The sequence below is a fragment of the Cricetulus griseus genome, chromosome 6, assembly GCF_003668045.3.
Source record: "Cricetulus griseus strain 17A/GY chromosome 6, alternate assembly CriGri-PICRH-1.0, whole genome shotgun sequence".
In the NCBI taxonomy this organism is placed as follows: domain Eukaryota; kingdom Metazoa; phylum Chordata; class Mammalia; order Rodentia; family Cricetidae; genus Cricetulus; species Cricetulus griseus.
Genome location: NC_048599.1, coordinates 129,095,889 through 129,109,561, shown reverse-complemented (window position 1 = coordinate 129,109,561; position 13,673 = coordinate 129,095,889). Strand labels below are relative to the sequence as shown.

The window sequence follows — 13,673 nt, the reverse complement described above, 5'->3', positions numbered from 1 at the left end:
TGTTCTTGTGGCATTTTTTTTTTTTTACTTTAGCTGTTGCTTCCACAGTGTTTTATGTTGCACTGGATAAACCTACCCAGCTCAATATAGCTTTTGAAAAGTCAGACAAAATCAGCATCACTTCTGCAGCAAAATGGAAATTACCTACTGGTCTGAATTTTATGGCACACAATCAAAAAGAAGCTAGAATGCACTTGTTTGTAGCTGCTTCTGAAACACTCAACTTTATTAGTAATTGCTATGTGTGTGACACACTCCAGAACACCATATACAGCTGCTTTTAGTAACTTCTTCATTTATTCTGCAATGAGTTATTTAAGCTAAAAACCAACCTTTAAAAAAGCAAAACAAAAACCAGAAAAAGTGTGCTAGGGATCAAACTCAAGGTCTCACCCATACTAGGTAGGTAAGAGCCCTCCCTGCTCCTGGGGAACCTGCTCGACCCTGAGTCTACATTTTAAATGGATCCTGTCATGTAAAATATGAAGATTAACATGGGGGAGAACTTTACAGGTGGTGCCTGAAGAAGCCTCATTCATATTTGTCTATATCAGGTCCCATCATCCCAATTAATGCCTCCTTGAACCATTTAGATTGCCAATATTGATGCATGCGCTACCCCAGGTCTTTTACTCCACTGTTTCTTAAGACATATCACATAATACTGGAATTAGTGTCTCATGGAACTCCAGAAACTGCTTTTTCCTCGTTCCCACCTCACTCCAATTAAATTAGAATCCGGGGCCATCTGTCCTAGAAAGTAGGCTTTCAGCAGCTTCTTTGTGTAGTGACTGATGCATACCTGGGATGAGAGACCCAAGTCAACAAGTGGGGAAATAGTAACTGCTGGTCTGGTCATTTGACAGAGAAGTAATGAGCTGGAACATTTTTCTTTCCTTCAGTGTATCTCCTCATAGTCTCACAGCAGTGTAGTTTCCTAACAAGGAAACTCTATTTCGCTTTTTTTTATTATTATTTTTCATCATTTTTTTATTTATTTTACATACATACCAACCACAGGTTCCCTCCCTCTACTCCTTCTGTTCACCCTCCCTAAAATTTGTTTTTACTTATGTATTTTTCATTCATTTTTTGGTGTTTTCAAGGCAGAGTTTCTCTGTGTAGCTGTCCTGGAACTCACTCTGTAGATCAGGTTGGCCTCGAACTCAAGAGAGTTCTGCCTGCCTCTGTCTCCTGCATCCTGGGATTAAAGATGTGAGCCACCATGTTTTATTTATTTATTTATTTATTTATTTACTTATTTATTTGTTTGTTATTTTATGTGTATGGATGTATTGCCTGAATATATGTGTGTGCACCACATGCATGACTGATACCCTAGGAGGTGGTGAACCTCCATGTGGGTGCTGGGAATTGAACCCAGGTCCTTTGCTATAACAACATGTGCTCTTAACCACTGAGCCAGTTCTATAGCCTACCACTTACTCTTACCCACTTCAACTCACCTATCTGTATCATAAAGAACTTGTGCCTGTTTCTTGTAGGTAAGTTACTCCCACCAGGTTTTGTTCTTACCTGGACATCAGACAAGGTTGGATTCATAAGGTTTCTGGTTTACCCCAACTCATGCATTTGGGTAAGTAAGTGAGAGATTCCTGACTTGCCAAAATAATTGTACAATTTTCTTCCTTACCCCCTTCCTTTCCAGTATAAGAGTGAAAAAAAAAGTCTTTGTATGTGTATATTGTGCTGTACTGTGTGTGTGTGTGTGTGTGTGTGTGTGTGTGTGTGTGTGTGTGTGTGTGTGTGTGTGTGTTTGTAGGCCATCATTTGCTATCATATGCCTTTCTTGATCACTGCCCACATTATTTTTTGAGACAGGGTCCTTCACTGAACCTTGAGCTCATCGTCTTAGCTAGACTATCTGGCCAGCTAACATCTGGGACCTTTCTGTCTTGGTTCCCCAGCCCTGAGGTTATAGGAATCTGCTGCTACTCCTGGCTTTTTACATGGATGCTGAGGATCTCAGATTAGGCCCTCACACTCTCACAGCAGCATTTTATCCACCAAGCCATTGCCATCTCCTGGGAGTGGAAGAATTCTAAGGACACTAAAGGGCACTCTGAAGTGTTAGTCATTAGCTTCCCTGTGCTATATTTACTTTGCTTTTGCTTTTTTTGTATAACTATACTTGTTAACATACATTTCCCTGCTTCTGAACTTAACATTCTCTAAAAGCTCTATTTTTTTTCTCACAATGTCACTCTTGGAAGAATGGTAAAAGTTCATACTGGGAATGGGTAAGAAGTGATGGGAGGGCCAGTGATCGGGCCTCATCTATCAAAACTGTCTTTCCTTATATATTCTTCCTACTCATTTGGCTGCTTTGGTGTTGTGTAATATTCCTCCACAGACTGGCCACTTCACTCTCTCATCTTCAGAGAAATGCCAGTCTGCCTGCAGAATCCAGAAGAAAACTGAAGATATTTGATATAAACAAAACTGTGAAATGAGTTTTATAACAGGTACCAATCAAAAAGCTTCTGAAAAACTTCAGGCTTCTCTGATTCTTCCTGAAAATTCCTGGCTGAAATGTGTCTCTGCCTCTTTAATGTAGACCTCTTAAGGCTTTGTTTTCTCAGACCATCCATCCCTTGCTATAGGATCTGTTCTCAATCCCCACACTCCCAGATGGCCAGGCTCTGTCTAGTTGCCTCTTGAGATATCGCCCTCCTGGCATAATCTGCTGAATACCATCTCTTTCCTTACATGCAGTTAGCTGACTTGATGACTTTTCTGATGACGGATATCTGAAGAACGAAAATATTATTTTCTGTAAAGGTATCCCTACCTCTCCTAATTCTCCCTCTTAAGGGGAAAGTGAATTGAAGTCTGCAAGAAGGGGAAGGAAGAACAAGAAAGAGAATGGATGAGTTCAGATTTCAGTGATTCTTTAGGAGAGCAGTGGTATCTTTTTGTGTGTGCAAATTCCCTTCCCTCAGCCTCCTTTCCTTTCAACCTCGACACATAGTGTGAACTCACTTCATGCTAGCTACAGACTGGCATTCAGAAGGGACAAAAAGAATTACTTTCAAATATCCAAAGATTGGCTTGATGGGAATTTTTGAGGTCTTCTGAGTTCTCTAAAATTGATCACTCATCAAACATAATTACAGATAAGCATTGAAGTTAAAAATTAGGAAGGTTGGGTTTCTCTGCCTCTGTGTATTACTTGTGCTACTGTTATTATCTGTTTATGAATTGACTCTGCCATTACAATTCTAAAATACACCCAAGATCAAAACCAAGACATGAAGGCAAAGAAAGCATTATTTTTGTGAATATGCTAAGGCCAGTTGTGCTTCATTATTGAGTGTCTCACTTCATTTTAAAAGCATTTGCGTTATGTGTGTCTGTTGTGCTGTGTTTACACGATGTACATATTTATTGCTCACTCTCTCTCTCTCCTTTTCTCTCTCTCTCTCCCTCTGTGTGTGTGTGTCCATGTAGACTAGAAGTCAACATCCAGTGTCTTTCCTTAATTGCCTTTTTTCTCCTCCTCCTCCTCTTCCTCCTCTTCCTTCTCTTCCTTCTTTTTGAGACAGGGTCACTCATTGTACCAGGAACTCATAGACTCAAATAGACTGACTGATCAGTGAGCTTCAGGGATCTGGCTGTCTTTGCAGCATGTGTGGCAACCCCCAGTTTTCATTGTGGGTTCTGGGGATCCAAACTCAGTTTCTGATGCTTGTATGATGGCACTTTATTGACTGAGCCATGACTCAACCCTTACCTCATTTGTTTTTGCAGAAACCCTGTGAAGAAAGTGTTGTGACCCTATTTTACAAACTAAGAAACTGAGGCTCAGAGAGTGGTAAAGAAAATTGCTTGAAGTTGTGGGAACAAAAAATAGAAGTTGCAGAATTTGCACTCAGGTCTATAAGACTCTCAAAAACAGTCTTTCTCTCCCTCCACCCCTGCTCTTTGGTTTTTCAAGGCAGACTCTTATTGTGTAGATTTGGCTGTTCTTACTATGTGGACCAGGCTGGCCTTGAACTCACAGAGATCTAGCTGCCTCTGCCTCTCTCGTGCTGGGATTAAAGTCCTGCAGTACCACTGGCCAGCCCTTTCCTTTTCCTTCTCTTCTCTCTTCTTCTGCCTCTAAGATTTTATTTTATTTTTTACCTGTGTCTGTGTGTGTGTGTGTGTGTGTGTGTGTGTGTGTGTGTGTGTGTATGTGTGTATAAATGTGTACATATGAGTGCAAGTACACATGGAGGCCAGTTAGAGCCAATGGAGCTAGAGTTGCAGGCATTGTAAATCACCTGTTGTGGGTGCTGGGAATGAGATTCGGGTCCTTGTAAAGAACAGGAAGCACTCTTAACTGCCGCCAAGTGATCTTTCTACCCAAAGCATATGCTCTTTACCCACTAGAATATGCTGCTTTTTTGATGCCACATGTTTTTGTATTTTGGAGAGTTCTTTTGGACTTGCTTTATCTAATTTGGAGCTGAGGAGGAGTCTTTTTTGTCTAGCTAATCTTTGAACACTAAAGAATAAAGTACACCACATTTCTACATGTGAAAAGCCATTTGGAGTGTTGTGTAGAGGATTGTCAGTTTGAAGCACTCTACACATAGTAATTGCTGACCAAGTGTAAGAATATCACACACATTGCAGGAGTCGTATTTATTACATTATCCTAAAGCCAGAAATATAGCACAGTATCGGCCTTCCCACTCCTAACCTGAAAGGGAGCCAGGTAAACTATCTTCCCTCCAGGGGTTTCAAACTAAGGCATCAGTCACATTTGACTCCATATTCCATCTTCAGTAATAGAGCGTGGGAGTATGATTCACTTTCCCTTGCTTAAAGTTTCCTATTTCACTCTACTACCTGGTTTTCTGTTTGTTTGTTTGTTTTGTTTTGTTTTGTTCTTTTTCTTGTTTTTTTCCCCCCTCTCTTTGCCCCCCTTTTAGCTCAAGTTTCTGGGCACATAAAAATAAAATGTAAAATGTGATAGGCACATGATTTACAGAGGTAGATTCCAGTTTCCTTTTAAGGCCAAAACTATGGATATTGCTTTTGTTTTATTGTTTCTTATCTGTCCAACTGGGCTGTGAGTTTCCTTTTGGACAGGATCCAAGTCTCATTTATCTTTGTAGCCTCTTTCCCTTATCCCTAAGATGCTTATCTAACGAAGAGATTGGGTTGTATGGTTGTAGACAATGATGCTTATCCTAGTACTGTTGGGGGCCTTCAGTAAGGCCTCATTGAAATACTTATACAATTAAGTTAGGGAGATGAAGGTATAGAATTCCTTTTTTTTTTTTTTTTTGTCTCTCCTATACCCAAGAAAAATGGCCTTAGTGGGTATCTGAATTGTTTAGAAGTTTTAGTGTTATCTAATGACTCTGAAATGTGTAGGTTGAAATTTGGCAAAGGCCTCTGTGTCATTTGGGGTACTTTGGCAAACAGTAATAGAATAATCATCTAAAAGTGTCTTCCTAAGTCAAGTTGTATGAGAGGATGAGGACCTTGGCAAGGTAGTATCAAAGCTGGTGTGACACATAAGTGATGTCATTCAGGACACAGGCTCTTTGTATTCTTTGTTCTTTCTTCCTGTCTGTTTTATGGCTGCCAGATGGGTGCTTCATGTCCATATGTCTTGTCTTCCCAGAACTTATTTGAAAGGTAGGAACAAAAGAGGCTTGGAAGGATTTCTTTATGCATTCCCCTAGCCCTTCTTTTACTAGTGAGGAGATGCCTTCCAAAGGGGTTTCAGTATATTCTCCCTTTCTTCTCATTGGCTCAAAAGTGTGCTGTGCTCACCCCTCTACCACTGGCATTTTATGATCAGGACTGCCATGCTCTGTGGCTGGCTTAGATAAGTCATGGTATACTCAATTTGGTAAAGGGTTCCTGCTTTCCTAAACCATCTCTGCCTGGTGCCCTGCTGCTTCCTCTGTGAGCACTGTCAGGATTCTGTAGGGATAAAATGAGAAAGAGCTGTTGGAGAGGAAACAGTCTGTTCTGCTACCCCCCCAAGTGAAGTCATTTGTCATAAATAGTATCTTTCAGAGATGTGAATGTGTTAGTTTGAGAAGGGCTTAGATCCCACAACACGGGGAGGGGCTTAAATTTATTTACTATTTGTCTATTATTGCTTATGCTATTAAACCTCATACCATCGACCTTGCTGTAAGTAGGTTTAGAATTTGCAAATAGGGATAAGAATCAATCAGGAAAAAAAAAAACCCGCTCACATTTGCACGTAAATTAAAAACTACCTCCAGAGTCCAATCTCTGTGGCTCTGATCATAAAACCCATGATCCTTTTCTATGTTTTTGGGGACCTCTTTTCAGTTTGGGTTAGTTTCACTCTTAACAGAATCCCTAACAAGTTCTAAAATCTGTCTGGTCAGAGGAAAAAACGAACAATAAACAAAACATGTTCTAGATGCTACAACCTGCTCAGGTACAGAGAACTTTGAAGCTATATCAGCAGTTTTTAATCAGCATGGCAAAACATTTGGTGGAGTTCTGTCCACTATGGCTATGAAGTAAGGTGTCCATTGCCAGAAAGTGGACACTGATACTTGACAGTACTCTTCGAAGTTTAAAATGAGGGGAACAAATCCTTATGGTCTCTCATGTGCCTTTTATTATAAAGAAAAGCCTTAAATGAGAGTGGGGAATCAGAGCATATTCGTGAACCTACTTCTTACACAGGAATCCTAGGCAACATGTGTGTCCTGACTGAAAAAAATATTAAGACCTATTGATTTTCATAAAAGCATTTCTTCCCTAATGCTTTGCAAAAAATCTCTTTTCAGATTGTGTTGGCATTTTGCAAGTATAATATTGTGGTGTTTAATACTTGGAATGAGCTAACCTGGGAAGTCTTTATACTCTAAGTATCATCAGACAAACTGGTGATTGCTCCTGTGGAAGTTCATTCTCCATACAGCAGCTCAATTTCTACTTGAAAATACCTTACCCCTTTACCTGTCCATGTGGTTTAAATAGAATAGAACTTAGTCTCAAATTCAGGACATGAAGCAAGATGAGTCAAAACTACTTGGTGAGTTTGATTGTTATTTCCTTTAATTTAGACTTCTGGTAAGTTTAACCAGATGAAATCATAACAGAGTGGCTTTATTTTTTTCCAGATTTTTTATTTGAATTAGAAACAAGATTGTTTTACATGACAATCCCAGTTCCCTTCTCTCTCCCGTCCTCCCCTACCACCCCCCCAAACTAAAACATATCCTTTCACATATCCTTTCGTCTATTCTTCCCCTGACTCAACCTTTCTGCTCCCTCATGACCTCTGCATCCTTCCTCTTCTTCCCTTCTCATTCTCCTAGCTCCCTCCCCCTTCTTCCCGTCCTCTCAATTTGCTCAGGGATTCTTGACCCTTTCCTCATCTCCAGGGGACCATGTATGTCTCTCTTAGGGTCCTCCTTATTTACTACAGCTTCTCTGGCAGTGTGGATTATAGGCTGGTAATCCTTTACTCTATGTCTAAAATCCACATATGAGTGAGTACATATCATGTTTGGAGTGACTTTATTTTTATGAGTGTTAAAATCATTCATTTTCTCAGTGAAAAGAATTTCAATACATTGATTCACTTTTCCTCAAAACATTGACTTTCTGACACTTGTAATAACACCGTGTATCTTACCCAATTCTAAGATAGCACATAGTTTTTACATCTTCATCTGAAGAATAGAAAAAACTAATTTTTAAAACTGCAGACTTTTATTTTTAAAAATCATTTAAGCTGTTTTTAGTTGAATCATTTAAGCTGTTTATTTAACTGAATCTTACAATGTAATGGTACTCTTAGGGTATAGGTTCCTGGTCAGTCACTTTTTAAAATTGAGAACACAATCGAATGGCAGATATTATAGCATCCCAGCAATATTAGTAGATTGCTCAGACAAAACCTGGTTTTCTCAAAAGTTTTTCAACAGTGACCCTACTTCATTCACTGGAATTTTCAGCTGCAAAGCAACCCTGAAAATGTAGTTGATTAATATTGAACCATATCAAAGAAATGGAAGACAAAAGAGAAGGTGAACATGCCGTTGGCAGAGTTAGGAAGGAGATATGGTGCTTTGCCATGATGCTGGACCTTGTGAGAAGCATCAGGATATGGTTTCCTGTTTAATACCACTTCCACTGGTGTTCATTATCTAGACATCCTTAGTGTTCACATCCCATGATTCAGCATTCTGAATCATTGCCAAAGCTACCGAGCCTTGATGGGTTCCAACAGTAACTCCAGAAAGATTAAGCTTGAACAAACACAAGTAGCATGAAAACATCTGTTCTTGAAATTAATTATAGGCATTTTTAATGAAGTAAATTATAATTTTAAAGTTAAATTTGATTGAGAGGATTTCTTTTCATTCTGTAGTTGCATACCATTATAATGATCAGCATTATAGGTTTATAACACTTAAGTACACAATAGATATTCCCTAATCCAACCAGTTGTTTTTTGTAAACCACAGATAGCACATGAGGCTATTGGAATTGTTGGTAGGTTTGTTTCTTTTCTCCATATTTCTGATAATAGACCTGTTAAATGTATTCCTGGGGGACTGTAATTAAGAATGAGGGAAAGCACTGCTAGTAAAGTTGGGATCAGGCTTTTAGAAGAATTCTTATCCTTGAAACTTCAAGAGAGGTGACCTGTTTATTGGAAATAGTTCTGCTAGAATTAGAAGCGGAAATAGGGGTATGATAATGAAACACAGTTTAAGCAGGAAAGGGCGGTAACACACGTATCACTCCACACCACGCAAATATGCTGCCAGCTTAGATACAGAGCTGTGGCTCCTTTTGTCAAGTGATTCTATTTTCTGTTAGAAAGGCTAGCTTTGAAATACCATTTTCAGGAAGAGAAGCTGAAACAAGAGCTTCACTGAAATGACTGAATCCTTGAAATTCTCCCATGTTGTTTGCAGTTAGCATGTCCTTATGAGCCATTCATAGCCACATGGCTTCTGGGAAATTAGGTTCAGTCTCAGCTGTTTGCTAATCATCCAGCTTACACATCTGGAAGCCACTAGAAGGTGTTGTTTTAGGTTAGAGGTCAAAGTTGAAAGTAGAGATAGTCTATGAATCCGGCATTTGTTTGTGGCTGTGTCTATGTCTACATTCCAACCATGTTTACCTACATCACTTATAGTGTTTCTCCCTTCTTTCCCTGATAACCCAAAGAGTATGTTCATGAGAAACATGGTCCTTCCCACAAAATATTACTATTTAATAGGAATTGTTAATTAGCCATCTTGTGAAATAGCTTATTAATACCAAGGAAAGAAGATATAGGTGATGTGCCATTATGTGACCTCATATTCATTGTTTGGTTTAAATGTAGACATCTGGAGGAGTTAATCACTAAAAGCTTAGGGAAGCCATGAGCTTCTGTCATCATGCAGTATTCTGTCACATTACTATGCCTGTAAGCATTTCTCTCTCTGCAACTTGACACACTTCTTTTGATTCTTCTGCACCGTGTTCAAATGGCCCCTCTACTCTTAAAGCTGCACCATGACTCCTAAGTAGAGGTCTCACAGAACATCACAGAATTCCATGTTCTCAGCTCCTTTTTAGTAATTGGTTTTCATATGAACATTCACATATTAGCCCTCCCCTCCACCAAGCTAAGTTGATAAGCATTATGACTGGCGTTTACTAGAAATCAGTAAGTGTGTGTTTACAAATGGTCTTTTAACAGTTTGTCTGGAGACATAGCCTGTTTCCAGAGGTTGGCATGTATCAAGGCATGCCACCTTGTTGGAAGGATGGAAAGTAACTGAAAGATTGGTCTGAATTATTAGAGCAATATTTCATTTTCATTAGTACGAAAGTTATATATAGTATTATCTACCTACTATCCGTAGTATTATCCTCTATCTACTTATCAATCACATGTGCTTATTTTGTTTGTTGTTTGGTTTGGTTTTTGAGACAGGGTTTCTCTTTGTAGCCCTAGCTGTCCTGGAACTCACTCGGTAGATCAGGCTGGCCTTGAACATAGAAATCAACCTATCTCTGACTCCCAAGCACTGGGATTAAAGGCATGCAATTCTTGTTTACATGGATTATCATAGTGTGGGTTTTATAGAGACCCAGGATTCCTAGAATTTAAAAGAAATAACAAGAAAGAGAGGAAAAGACATGGCTGAATAACATGAATAAAATATTTGACAAACAAAAAGTACCAAACAGATTCATTAGAATAAAAATATTAATTAGAATTAAAAATAAATATGGTCCAGGGAGATGGGTCAGTGGGCAGAGGTACTAGCTTTTGTGCTACCAAGGCTGGTGATCCCTCTGACCCTGTGTTAGTTGGGTTTTGTCAATGTGACACAGACCTAGACATAGTTGAGAAGAGGGAACCACTATGAAGAAAATGCTTGTATAAGATTGGACTGTAGGCAAACCTGTAGGGGATTTTCTGGATTAATGATTGATGTGAAAGGCCCAGCCCATTGTTAGTGGTATTACCCTGGGTCAGGCAGTCCTGTGTATATGAAAGCAAGGTAAGCAAGCTACAAAGAGCAAGCCTATAAGCAATGTTCTTCCACGGCCCCTGCCTCAGTTCCTGCCTCCAGGTTCCTGCCTTGAGAGCCTGCCTTTACTTTCCTTAGTGGTGGACTGTTACTTGGAAGTGTAAGCTGAAATAAACCCATTCATTCTTTTCCAAGTTGCTTTTGCTCATGATGTTTTATTACATCAACAGAAAGCACAACTAAGAGTCATGGGGTGCAAGGAAAGAACCAATTCCTTTAAGTTATCCTCTGACCTTCACAAGGTGTACACACACACACACACACACACACACACACACACACACACACTGTAATAACAAATACAGTTAACTAACAGAAAGCAATTGTTGTAACCTAAAACCCTTTTCTGCTGTTGATACCATCAACTCTAATATCCAGCAACTTGTTCCTTTGAAGTGCAAGAGCTTCCCCACATGGACCAACTGATGGGACTGGACAAATTGGCCTGTGATTAAAAACCCCTTTCTTAAAATTTGTAAAACAGGTTAACTTGAAGATTGAAACGGTGAGATAAACTCCTGGCCAACTACATCCATGTACTAATTCTTTACCAACCCATCACCTATTTAGAGTAGTGGAAGCATGACTATCTGGAATCTGGGCAAAACAACCCCCTGTTTCCTAGGCTCTGGAGCTTCTCTTTGTGCAGACAATCACCAGGCATTTCTGTCTATGAGCAATCCAAGGTTAACACTCACCAGGAAACAAATAGTTCCTTTGAGGATGAATCTTGAGACTGTCCTGATGCCCCACCCCACCCCATCCCAAATTACATGCTGGAAATGTCTAAGTACCATCTATACGAAGGACCTGTCAAAGGGAAATTTCCCATAAGCTTAAGCGATCAGAAAGAAAGGACAATTAAAAGAAATGGATGGGAGGGTAACAGGCTAAATGACTGTGGATAAATTTCCTCCATTTCTGGAGCCAATGTACTGACCATTCACATGGACACTGTCTCCTTTGATTCTCACAACCACGCTGTTATATAATTTTGATATTGTTTGTGTTTTAAACAGAGTCAACTGAAGTGTAAGGATGTAATTCGGCCAAGGTTCCACAGATAGGGAGGAACAAGGATGAGACTCAGACCTGATCCTTTTCACAAGAAAGTCAAAGTCCTAGGGGCTGGAGATCTGAGCCCTGACTGCTCTTCCAGAGGACCTGAGTTTAATTTCCAGCCACCACATCATGGCTCACAACCATCTATAATGAGATCTGATGCCCTCTTCTGGCTTGCAGTGCAGGCATACATGGAGGAAGAATGTTGTATTCATAATAAATAAATCTTTATAAAAAAGAAGGAAAGTCAAAGTCCTCACCCCAGAATAAGGAGCTTCTTGTGTAAAGTACAGAAGATGGTCTTCCTAGGATCTGAAAGGTATCGCAGAATCTTTAGGGGACAGTCCAAGAACACTTCTCAAACATATATATATATATATATATATATATATTATATATATATATATATGTACTCTCAGTTTAAAGTTCTGTTTTTGCTGTAATTAGCTTGAAGGGACCAAAAAACACATTCTGAGAGCATCAAACTTCAACAGCAGTTTTATAAAGAAATCAGAAAAGACGTCTAGGGAAAGCCTGTGGAGCTACATACTCAACCTGTACAGGGGAAGTTGAACAGTGTTGACCCTGAGTCATAGTGAAGTTTACAACCAAGCAAGCCCAAGGCCTATGTGATCTGTAGGCTTCATGTTCTGGGACAAAGTAGGTTGATAACATTTGCCAAGTGCTGTCACATGAAAAAAAAAAATTGAAACTGTGCCTGTAGCTTAAGAAATTCAGTTTACTTATATGTCATTTTACTGAGGAGTCCCATTGGCAAAAGGGTTATTATGTCTATCTCTGACCTTCCAATTTGTATATCTGAGTTTCATTTAATAATTGCCCTCTGCCTAAAGCAGAATAGTATCTGCTACTTCTGTAGTTACTAAATGTTTTGTATACAAAGTTGGGTGTGTTAGTAGTAACTGTATACTTAGCACATGTAAGGCTTTGGGTTGGATCCCCAGTATCAAAAAACAAAGAAAAAAAAAAAAAACCCCAGTCATTTCAGAAGCAAACACAGTGTGTCTTCTGATGCATCTCCTTTCTGAAACGTCCGAGCATCTGCGGAGGAGTCCTTATAAAAAGCCACTGGGGATGTTTGCAGGAAGTAGTTTCATTTCCTGGGAAAGGACATCAGGGCAGCACACTCGCCAGCTCTGGGATATATGCATATGGCCTTCATTTTTATTAAAAACAAAACAAAACCACCAATAGAACAGCTACCCTTTCTTAGGCCTCCCACTGTCCTTCATAGCAGGATATATTAGTCATGTCAGACACAAATTTACCTCTGTCCTACACAAGCCTCTTATCTTGTGATGGTTACTGTAAGTTACTGACATCAGCAAAGCCTTGTCAGGAAACTGAGGTAATCAAAATCTCTAGAGTAGTTGGAGAAAATGCATCCAGGATTATTTCAGGTTCTTCCTCCTTTGCAGGGTTTTTGTTTTTGGTCTGAGTCATGGCTAAAGTTGCTTAAAGGCTGTGCTCAAATCTCATATTTGGAAAGGGTTTATTTATTTGTGTTTCCCTTTAAGTCACTTAGGCTGTGGTGTACTCACTACCTTTACAGCTTAATCTGGGTACCAGCAGAGATTGTTGCTGCTCCGCACAGCTACTGATTCTGTGAGAAATGAAGTTCTGCCCTGTGGGTCAGACTGCCCTGATATCACCACTGTAAATAGTTTTCAAACATCTTCAGGAAGACTACATTCTGAGTTTCTGGTTTGTTTGGGAGGCCCCTCCACATTTACAAGTCACTCACTTTCTGAGCTGTTTTCTATCTTGTCATCAAATTGTCCTACTTGGATTTAGGGGAACTAGCTGTCACTGCCAGCATCTTTAGATGATGCTCCTGTTCTGATGGTTCTTCCTTAGTTTCAGACTTTTTACTGGCTCTGGAGTGAGCCTATTCTCAGTCTTTCCCTTCCAGGATCATACTGCCATCTTGTGAAGCCAGCCCCTGGGTCAGTGCACTAATACAACTGGTAGAGGTTCCCCATGGAAGCCCAGAGGGAGGCCTTCCTAGAACTAGGATCTTCAAGGAGGATG

General features: G+C 39.7%; 1 long non-coding RNA gene across 1 annotated transcript in view; it reads left to right on the top strand.

Moving 5' to 3' along the window:
* LOC113836285 overlaps positions 1-13,673 on the top strand; it is a 48,065-nt gene that overhangs the window by 1,485 nt on the left and 32,907 nt on the right. Inside the window, exon 2 of the long non-coding RNA XR_004770570.1 lies at positions 1,506-1,597. This is a non-coding gene — a long non-coding RNA (uncharacterized LOC113836285). The remainder of the gene's footprint in view (positions 1-1,505; positions 1,598-13,673) is intronic.